The sequence below is a fragment of the Littorina saxatilis genome, linkage group LG2 (assembly GCF_037325665.1).
Source record: "Littorina saxatilis isolate snail1 linkage group LG2, US_GU_Lsax_2.0, whole genome shotgun sequence".
NCBI lineage: Eukaryota > Metazoa > Mollusca > Gastropoda > Littorinimorpha > Littorinidae > Littorina > Littorina saxatilis.
In genome coordinates this window covers 40,580,486-40,592,473 of record NC_090246.1, presented here as the reverse complement: position 1 = coordinate 40,592,473, position 11,988 = coordinate 40,580,486, and the positions used below count along the sequence as shown (strand labels likewise).

General features: G+C 40.5%; 1 protein-coding gene across 1 annotated transcript in view; it reads left to right on the top strand.

The window, feature by feature from the left end:
- Positions 1 to 11,326: 11,326 nt before the first annotated feature.
- LOC138958994 (protocadherin Fat 4-like) overlaps positions 11,327 to 11,988 on the top strand; it is a 104,592-nt gene continuing 103,930 nt past the window's right edge. Inside the window, exon 1 of the mRNA XM_070330341.1 lies at positions 11,327 to 11,469. The gene's annotated coding sequence lies outside the window, so the exon portion shown is untranslated. The remainder of the gene's footprint in view (positions 11,470 to 11,988) is intronic.

Here is an 11,988-nt window from a genome sequence, read left to right as displayed (position 1 = left end):
ACGTTCAAGGAAGTTGTTGCAAAGTACTTAAGACTTACTAAATTGTACAGACAAAACCATGACAGTGCATGTTTTGAATCTGAGGAAAAAATCGTGATCATTTTGACTTTGAGAACAGATTCATTCCGTTTCCTTATATCTGCATGTTCAAGTAAATGGTGGACAGTTTTTTTCGGGCAGAGTAAACTTAACTTGAGACTCTACTGCAAGTCTTGAAATTCACATAAATCGAACCACGAGCAAAGACATCCAAACATTACAGGCACTTTAGATCAACTCATTTCACTAGAGGTGACTGCCTAGCACTGTGTTTGACATCCGTGTCTGCTGAAATAAAAAGAAATTAAAACAAAACGGATTAACAGTAGGTGACACGTTATCAGAGTGGGAGACACTAGATCTGTCTCTGAACTTACCGGGATACGGCTGCAAGATCGACACTGACTGCCGCGCTTTCGACAGCTCTTCCTCGCGTGGACATTGGAAACACGCTGTGCAGATCAAATTGTAGGAAATCTCCCTTTGGTATCTTCTTTATTTACTTTTCTGGAGCTTAGAAACCGAACAACATGAAATCGTCTTCCCCGGCGAATCGGCGAGGTGAGAACTGGACCACAATCCTTCGCGCGACCCCTGACCTGATCTTGACACCTGACCTGCCGTCTACATGCCAAACACGACACAAATCAGTCAACTGCTTGTACCCCTTCAAAACCCCCCACCACCCGTTTTCTTTGGATACACGCTTTAACTACACACATGCCGACACAATGTTGATCATTGCTTCAATAATTTGAAGATGGTGCTTGAAAATTAACCACGTGAAATGAGTATTTCGGTGTTTAGCCAAAAATGTTAAAGTTTCTACCACAGACATACACACATACATACATACATACGCACGCACGCACGCACAGACAGACAAAGTTTACCATCGCATAGGCTACACTTACGTGAGCCAAAAATCACTTTCGTGCCTGTGCTAGCATTTTAATGTCCAGAAATATTTCTTAAAGGCAGAGTAAGCCTCCCGTAAACCATCACAGATACGGTCAGGCTTTTACACACAGTACAAACACCCTTTCATTTAAACACTCACCAATTGAGAACATCCTAGGTGCCCTCCGTAAAGAGCGAACAATTTTCAAAGAATTTATTTTTGCGTGGTTTATCTTACCCCTGAGCCATCGTGAACCCGTGTGATCCAGTTTTCCTTTTTCACAATGCAGTCGTCAGTTAGTCATGAATGCGACTCGATGTGAGCTTATCTACAATAGCACGTTTTTTTTTGCACGAAACAACGGCTGTGGTTCACAAGAACTCTAGCGATGGCTTTTGACTGTTGAGAGGAACGGCGATATGCACTGATAAACCGTCTGCTACGACCCTTGCGTGACCCTGCTTCCGGGCTTTTCTTTTTTTTAAACTTTCACAACTTCGAATTGTTCTGATCTTGTCTTGATGAAAAACAAATTCTTTTATGATTAAAGACTGTTTGTGTAACAAGCTGTCAATTTATTATTTAGATTTTAAAAGTTAGGTCTAGCGCAAAAACGAGGCGCCGTTGTTGTTAACGAACAAGTCTACGAAAATAAATTCTTTGAAAATGTCTCACGCTCGACAGAAAGCAGCCAGGATGTTCCCGTTCGGTGAGCGTTCAAATGGAAGTATGCTTGTACTGTATTTAGACGCTCGGGGAGCTCTGTGATGGTTTACGGGAGGCTTACTGTGCCTTTAATAACATTTACAAGAAACGATTTTTAAGACATCAAACCCGGGTAAAGAGTGTTTGATTTGAATTTCAAATAATGTGATTTAAGGCTGTAACTATAGTAGTAACCGTACCACCCAAATTAAACTTACAACAACAAAACATTACCGGAACAAAAAAACATGTTGTGTAGCTTAAAAAATTGTACGTGAATAATATGTATTTTAGCAAATCACCGCAATCTGATATGCTCATCATTCACCAAGGCACTCAAACTAACACTCACGTACACAGTCATACACAAGAACCAGCTTTTATTCTTGACTGGACATAGTCCTTAGATCAAGACTGGTTTTAATCAGAACAAACACACAAACGCACACATTGTTACAGGTTCGCTTCGAAAGTATCTGTGAGAATCGTACCGAAATGAGCCAGAGCGTTGTTTAGAGATCAAATAAGCAAAGGGAAGTAAGCGTTCTAATGTGCACACGACATGTGTTATAGAGTAAGCGAGAGTTATACGGAACGTTTCTCCTGGCACCTGAGAGAATAACGCATTGAAATGAACAAGCGACTTTCATCCTCAAAAAAAGCATTACTTTTTCTTCCAAATGTTTTGACAAAACCAAGTAAGTCCACTTGCTTAGATCTGTCACATTTTTTAGATCTGATATAATGGAAAAAGTGACAAAACCAAGTAAGTCCACAAAATGCCCAACAAAACAAAAACCATCCATCAGATCATTATCAAACTCGGGTTGTAAACGTACATTAATGCTATTTATCTTATTATCTCTGTAGGTTGATCAAGATAATCGTCACTTTTGAGAAATGTAATAAAACAGAAAAAGTCGTTTATCTCAGAACTAGCTTCAGTGGACTTACTCGGTTTTGTCAGCACACGGCAGAAAGCCCCTATGAGCATTTACAAAGAAATCATTTTACATCACTGAAAACATAAATAAAGCGAACAGCTATTGCTGATATATGCAGATCACCTGAGAATCTCTTTGAAACCATCATTTGTTGCCCACGGTAACTGTTATTGCTATGTTGTCAGAGTCAGAGCACACGTTAAATTAATCACCATAAAATATGATGTTTATGTCCGTATCCTCACCACTTCGACACCAATAACCTCTATCATCATCATCAAGGAAGTAGGGGTCCTGATTTGGCCTATATGGTCCGCTGGACCCAAACAGCAACAAGAATCAAATACAATCAAGGAAGTAAATCGGTGCACTGCACCGAAAATCCAAACCTCATCGGCCGTGCACCGTTGCAGCCCTATTTATCACCTTTCATGACAGATGCGGGATCGACAATAACGAAATGAGAATGTCGTGTTTGAGACCCTCGTGTTTCCCCCCTTCAAACAAAGCCGCGTGCTGATCAATAGGTTCCAGGAATGGAACGACTGGTGGAACTGTGGAATGTTGTTGCACAGGTAAGATGACGTGAGGGAGGGAACACACAGGTGAACGTTTTGTTCAGGTGTGTTTAATTTTGAGTAGGACAATGTGCGCGATAATGGTGTAGAGTGAGGTGATGAAGACTGCGCATGTATACAGTGCTGACAATAAATGGTAACAACTTGAACGTTAAAAGATTTGTCAAAAAGAAAGAACAAGTAAATTTTCCGTCTACCCGTCATCGTCAACAACAACAACACCAACAACATTAACAACAACAACACAACAACAACAACAGCAATGACAACATCATCAACAACAACAGCAACCGCAGGTACCATAACTCTTCCAGTATTGCCTGCGTATTTATACATGACTCATAAACAATGTGAAGGTTGCCTGATATGGACCGTCTCGTAATATGGACCACCTCCTGTTCTGACAAACTAACGGTGCTGGAGCGCTCAAAATGTTTTCATGCGCTGTATTTACCCTCTCTGGATAACTTGCACATGTCAAAACAGTTGCAGAAACACAAACCACAAAACCGTTTGGCTGTTTATCTTTTGTTAACACTTTTTGCAGCGTTCACTCTATTTTGAGGCTTAAAACGGAATAGTTTCTGTCCACAGCTCAAGCTGTTATCACACAAACATTGCTATATGTATATGGCAGCAAAGGCTGTATTTGTTACATTTTACCATGCTAGCAGTGTTAACACCGAGTTTCTACTTCAAAAACAAAATAAAGGCAAAATCTCAAAGTATGTGTATGTCAATCAATCAATCAATCAATATGAGGCTTATATCGCGCGTATTCCGTGGGTACAGTTCTAAGCGCAGGGATTTATTTACTTTCTTATTTTTTATTTTATGCAATTTATATCGCGCACATATTCAAGGCGCAGGGATTTATTTATGCCGTGTGAGATGGAATTGTGTTACACAATACATCACGCATTCACATCGGCCAGCAGATCGCAGCCATTTCGGCGCATATCCTACTTTTCACGGCCTATTATTCCAAGTCACACGGGTATTTTGTGGACATTTTTATCTATGCCTATACAATTTTGCCAGGAAAGACCCTTTTGTCAATCGTGGGATCTTTAACGTGCACACCCCAATGTAGTGTACAACGAAGGGACCTCGGTTTTTCGTCTCATCCGAAAGACTAGCACTTGAACCCACCACCCGTCGTACGAAGAAGAAGAAGAACCCACCACCTAGGTTAGGAAAGGGGGGAGAAAATTGCTAACGCCCTGACCCAGGGTCGAACTCGCAACCTCTCGCTTCCGAGCGCAAGTGCGTTACCACTCGGCCACCCAGTCCTGTCCCCTAATATGGACCACCTTCAACACATAGAAAAAAAATAAAAGCTAAAGCTGGTTTAATTAATTCATTAAGAAGCTTGATGAAAATAACCTAGCCTATAGCTAGCCCTCGAGCTTTCAAACAAATATAACAAATAGTCTTCTTTTCGTTGAAGTTGATAATTTCATTTACTTTCTCTCTGTTTTTGATAAAGTTGTGTGTCAAACCGAAACAGATAACTCTAAAGCATATTTGAATTAGTCTGACTTGCACACTAAGTTGTATCATGCTATATGTATTTGGAAGAATAGGAGGCTTTTTACAGTGTCTGTAATCTCTCCCACTTCATCCCCAGTCCCAACCAAGGATCAATCTACCCATTGCCAATCTAAGATGTTAATTAGCTTGGAAAATATCAGCTAAAAGCTAAAGGCTGGTTTCATTAATTCGAAGCTTGCTGAAAATAACCTATTACTAGCCCTCGAGCTTTCAGAAAAATATTAAAAAAATAGTCTTCTTTCCGTTGAAGTTGATAATTTCATTTACTTTCTCTCTGTTTTTGATAAGTTTGTTTAGTTTACTGTTGTGCTTCAAATAACGTTCTCGTCAAACCGAAAGACGGATCAATCTAAAGCATATTTGAATTAGTCTGACTTGCACACTAAGTTGTAACATGCTATTTTGAAGAATAGGAGGCTTTTTACAGTGTCCTTGATCTCACACACTCCATCCCAAGTCATAACCAAAGACTAATCTATCCAGTGCTAATCTAAGATGTAAATTAGCGTGAAAACTATCACTTTTAAGATTTTAGTGGTTGTGGATAATGGATTGTGTTGATTTGGACGACTGGGTCGAAATACCTTAACCAGCTTGCATATATACCTCTAAATGAACACTCTCTGCTTTCTGCCCAATCTCCCACGTATCCCCCCCCTGAACGACCCGGGCTGTAACCATGCCTCACTCCCACCATGCCTGGCAAAAAGATCAATAGTGCTCTCTCCTCTCACTGAAGCGTGACCGGGTGTCCACCCCGAAACAGCCGTCACGCCTGAGAACGCCGTCAATACGCGTGACCATGCCGCGCTTAACTGGTATTCTTCTGTCATTGTCAGCTACTGGAAGACCATGGCGTGAGGATTAACAAAAACGTGATAATGTCGGTGCCAGGAAAAGTCTGTGACCTGACTGAATTCGACATGGGTAAGGTCATTTATTCGTGTATCTTTCTTCAATGTCTGTTTTGTTTGTACTGATGGGTGGTTACAGTTCCTTGTTTGAAAATGATTGTTGTTTGATATATAGCGTTGTTGTCTTTGATTGATTACGAAATGAAGGCGTTCAAAGTTAGCCTCATGGGCTTAAAAGTGAAAAGTATGTTTAGCGTGTTACGTGTAGGATTCGTAGACACTATCTTTGAAACATTGCAGGTACATAAATAAATCCTGTCGAATGACATCGCTAAATTATCAAATGTATTAAACGCCTTAATATATGAGCCAAACTTTTTTTTCATGTAAGAAGGGTAAAGTGAGCTTTGATTAGTTTTCACAGACAGATATAAAGGATACTTTCTTGATAATGAGAAATACAAAGATTGACTTTAATAACGCAAAGACCACAGTGAACGCTCGAAATTCAATATGTCCGAGAGTACACGTACACCATCTATGGACATCATTCTATGGTCAAAGTCACATACAACATTACAACATACACATAGTGTTCGTCTAATTGTAAAGTCCTCAGGCTTTACAACACAATGGTAGAAAATACACCTTTCAAACAGTTTTACTCATGGGGATATATTTTATGACAGTGTTCTTGATTGTGACCAGTAAATAAATGTAGTATGGAGACGACGTAATATATCAACTGTTGAGTATAACATGAATTATAAGAAGTGAGTCAATGATCAAAATTGCCCTTGGCATACACAAGGCCAATATATAACATATTCATGCGGCGAATATGAAAATGTATCGATCTTTATCAGCTTATGCATATTCAGTAACAACACAAATGTATCGAGAGTTGTGAGACTGAGGTTGGCAATGCTGATTGATCGCTGACAGATTGTAGAATACAAGCATTATTCTCTCCCTTTTTTCGGCCATTCCTTCTTGTTGTTGAATACTTCTTCATTTGGGGTAGGCACAACTACCTAGTAGGAAAATAAATAATGTTCTCTGGAATCCGTCGAGAATTAACTAAATGTTTTATGAAGATCAATATCGCATCACAGCATAACAGAGAGCGTTACATTAGTGTGTGTGTGTGTGTGTGTGTGTGTGTGTGTGTGTGTGTGTGCGTGTGTGTGTGTGTGTGTGTGTGTGTGTGTGTGTGTGTTTAAAGCCCAATGTATCACACCCTTATTAGTTTCGTTTTATGCACCAATTTCATTTGACTGAACATTGTCAAAATCAACTCATTGATTAGAACAAAAAACATCCAGTGGGTGGGGAGGGGGTAGGGGGGGGGGGGCGGTAAGGAGAACATGGCCAAGGGTAAGATAGGAATTGCAGAAGAAGGCATCTACTATTGCAAAAAAAGTGTTTCCAATAAGACATATTTGCGGTAAGGTAGTGTTCGATGACAGGGTTGCGGATCAGTGAGGATGAGGGTTTTAAGTGACACTATATATTTATTGTGTTCGAGTTAAGCGCATGCACACACACACACACACACACACACACACACACACACACACACACACACACACACACACAGCAAATTATATGCAAATATACACATCTGAAGCAGTCATTACATGCATACAACAAATGCATGAAACTATTACAGTAGATATCATATACTTGATAGCAAAAGCATACACAAACACACACACACACACACACACACACACGCACACGCGGGCGCGCACGCACGAACGCACGTAAATACTTACATACATACATACATACATACATACATACATACATACATACATACATACACGCACGCACTCACGCACGCACGCACGCACGCACACACACACACACACGCACGCACACACACACACACACACACACACACCGACACACACACCGACACACACACACCGACACACACACACACACACACACCAATTAACGCACACATTTTCCAAGATGAAATGCATAATAAGAAGAGGTTGTAACATGCCAGGGAGTTCACGTTTACGGCACCTTCAAGTCAATCTCTTGTTACGGGGAATGCATCAATGATTCCAGAGCATGATATATGTTCGTACAGGGAACGCAAGAATCACGTGAGCGGTTCGTTTTCTGCAAGTCTTTTTTGTCGCATTCGTGAGGCCAAGAACAGGTACTTTGCAAAGGAGAGAGAGAGAGCGCGAGAGAGAGAGAGAGAGAGAGAGAGAGAGAGAGAGAGAGAGAGAGAGAGAGAGACAGAGAGAGAGAGAGAACTCAGAACTCAGAATGGTTTATTATATTAAGGCCAGAGAGAGAGAGAGAGAGAGAGAGAGAGAGAGAGAGAGAGAGACAGAGAGAGAGAGAGAGACAGACAGAGAGAGAGAGATAGAGGCAGAGAGAGAGAGAGAGTCAGAGAGAGAGACAGAGTGAGTGAGCGAGCGAGCAAGAGAGAGAGAGATAGACAGAGTCACACACACACGACACACACACAGGCACACACACACACACACTGAAACAGACAGAAAGACACACACACGCACACACATACATACGCAGACATACATATACACGTACACACACAAACCAGGAGTGAGAGCGAGAGAAAAAAATGAGAAAGAGAGAGTCGGCAGTAAGTAGTGGTATTGGCACGTAGCGCTAAAATATGTGCTGTCGACACGTAGTGATAATGAACGAATGATAGCGACTCATCGACAAATTATTTGTAGCACTAATCAACGTAGCGATAGCGGCACGTAGCACAAATGACACGTAGGACAAATGACACGTAGCACAAATGACACGTAGCGCTAGCGATACGCACCCGTATTATCTGCTGACTGCAGACCCATTGAATATTTATACCTCCCCACCTTCTTACCACCACACGGAAACCATGAGGAATAAGAGAAAGACAAGCGATGGGATGCAGTGCAACCATTGCTGATCCCGAATGTTCGCTAGAAAAGTTAAACTCACCACCGAGACGTGAAGAATATTGCGTGAAGTAACAGGTTCTGTGCGCGTGGCCTTTCAACTTCACGGCTTTTCAGTCATTCAGAAGGTGATTTTTATATTTAGTCAAGTTTTGACTAAATATTTTAACGTAGAGGGGGGAATCGAGACGAGGGTCGCGGTGTATGTGTGTGTGTGTGTGTGTGTGTGTGTGTGTCTGTCTGTCTGTGTGTGTGTGTGTGTAGAGCGATTCAGACTAAACTACTGGACCGATCTTTATGAAATTTGACATGAGAGTTCCTGGGTATGAAATCCCCATACGTGTTTTTCATTTTTTCAATAAATGTCTTTGATGACGTCATATCCGGCTTTTCGTGAAAGTTGAGGCGGCACTGTCACGCTCTCATTTTTCAACCAAATTGGTTGACATTTTGGTCAAGTAATCTTCGACGAAGGCCGGGGTTTGGTATTGCATTTCAGCTTGGTGGCTTAAAAACTAATGAGTGAGTTTGGTCATTAAAAATCTGAAAATTGTAAAAAAATTATTTTTTTTATAAAACGATCCAAATTTACGTACATCTTATTCTTTATCATTTTTTTATTCCAAAAATATATAAATATGTTATATTTGGATTAAAAACAAGCTCTGAAAATTAAAAATATAAAAATTATTATCAAAATTAAATTGTCCAAATCAATTTAAAAACACCTTCATCTTATTCCTTGTCGGTTCCTGATTCCAAAAACATATAGATATGATATGTTTGGATTAAAAACACGCTCAGAAAGTTAAAACGAAGAGAGGTACAGAAAAGCGTGCTATCCTTCTCAGCGCAAGTACTACCCCGCTCTTCTTGTCAATTTCACTGCCTTTGCCGTGCGCGGTGGACTGACGATGCTACGAGTATACGGTCTTGCTGCGTTGCATTGCGTTCAGTTTCATTCTGTGAGTTCGACAGCTACTTGACTAAATATTGTATTTTCGCCTTACGCGACTTGTTGTTCTCTTTTGTGACACAACAAAATACAATAAACAAGTCGCGTAAGGCGAAAATACAACAAGAAGGATAGCACGCTTTTCTGTACCTCTCTTCGTTTTAACTTTCTGAGCGTGTTTTCAATCCAAACATATCATATCTATATGTTTTTGGAATCAGGAACCGACAAGGAATAAGATGAAAGTGTTTTTAAATTGATTTCGAAAATTTAATTTTGATCATAAATTTTATATTTTTAATTTTCAGAGCTTGTTTTTAATCCAAATATAACATATTTATATGTTTTTGGAATCAGAAAATGATGGAGAATAAGATGAACGTACATTTGGATCGTTTTATAAAAATAATATTTATTTTACAATTTTCAGATTTTTAATGACCAAAGTCATTAATTAATTTTTAAGCCACCAAGCTGAAATGCAATACCGAAGTCCGGGCTTCGTCGGAGATTACTTGACCAAAATTTCAACCAATTTGGTTGAAAAATGAGAGCGTGACAGTGCCGCCTCAACTTTCACGAAAAGCCGGATATGACGTCATCAAAGACATTTATCAAAAAAATGAAAAAAAAAGTCTGAGGATATCATACCCAGGAACTCTCATGTCAAATTTCATAAAGATCGGTCCAGTAGTTTAGTCTGAATCGCTCTACACACACACACAGACAGACACACACACATACACCACGACCCTCGTCTCGATTCCCCCTCTATGTTAAAACATTTAGTCAAAACTTGACTGAGGGTAACAAGTCGCGTAAGGCGAAATTACTACATTTAGTCAAGCTGTGGAACTCACAGAATGAAACTGAACGTAGTCCGCCGCGAGTGCAAAACGCAGTGAAAGTGACGAGCCTGTTTGGCGCGGCAGCGGTTGCGCTGTGCTTCATAGCACGCTTTACTGTACCTCTCTTCGTTTTAACTTTCTGACCGTGTTTTTAATCCAAACATATCATATCTATATGTTTTTGGAATCAGGAACCGACAAGGAATAAGATGAAATAGTTTTTAAATCGATTTCCGAAATTTAATTTTGATCATAATTTTTATATTTTTAATTTTCAGAGATTGTTTTAAATCAAAATATAACATATGTATATGTTTTTGGAATCAGAAAATGACGAAGAATAAGATGAAATTGTTTTTAGATCGTTTAATAAAACAATAGTTTTAATTACAAGTTTCCGATTTTTAATGACCAAACTCACTCATTAGTTTTTAAGCCACCAAGCTGAAATGCAATACAAAACCCCGGCCTTCGTCGAAGATTGCTTTGCCAAAATTTCAATCAATTTAATTGAAAAATGAGGGTGTGACACACACACACACGCACACACACACACACATACACCACACCCTCGTCTCGATTCCCCCCCTACGTTAAAACATTTAGTCAAAACTTGACTAAATGTAAAAACGGGGAGGGGGAGGGAGAGGGGGGGGGTGGCGGTGAGGGTGCACGCACAGTAAGTTTTCTTTAAAAAGTGTTGTTGTTGTTGTTGTTGTTGTTGTTGTACGTCAGACGTCTTCGATTCCGTTCTATGTGAGATGTTGCTGTCTCTAATTGACACTCCAGCAACAAACGAAGCGTGAATTATCAAGCTTGACATCGCGCACACTACCTTTCACTTCATTTCGAGGACAATAGGCAAGTCAAAGTTGACACAGTAATACGCTTCGAGGCTGAATGATATGCCCTACACACTGTGCGTGTAGCTTTAACCAGATTAGAGCTGCTTGTGTTTTTGCGTGATGTTGTGTGTGTGTGGTGGGTGTGAACTGTGCCTGTGATCAAAGATAGGAGTGCGCCGCTGATACAGTGTACACAGGACAACAATACGAAACTTGCTACTACAGCGTGTGATCTCGAAACTCACGTTGTCTTTTCCGCTTTCTCAGGACACCTTAGTCAATAACTTTGAGGATATTGCATTTAGCGCAGGTGAGTTCGTGAAATTTGAATGTATTATTTTACCTAATAAGGGGTTACAGGGCCGGACCCAGGGGGGGGGTTCCAGGGGTTCCGGAACCCCACCCCTGGAAAAAGCATGTACCTTGCTTTAAGTGTTTTTTTATTTTTATTTTTTTTAAATAAATTTTGTGTGTGTCTCTAACAAATTTTATTCAATGAGAAATCCGATGAAAAAAAGGTACCCCCCCCCCCCCACAATGCTGCTCTTAACCCTCAAAACAAGGCCCAGAATGCACCAGATTACACAGAATTTAACCGTTTTTCAAAAATTTTCCGGGGGGGCATGCCCCCGGACCCCCCTAGTTCGCGCGCCTGCTTTGCAGGCGCGCGCTTGTGGCTTCGCCACTTCGCTGATTTGCCCCCCCAAAAAAAGAGGAACCCCCCCCTTACAACTCATTTGGTCCGGCCCTGGGTTATACGAATTAAGCTTCTTATTTGAGTGTTATATACGGCTTGACTGAGAGAGAGAGAGAGAGAGAGAGAGAGAGA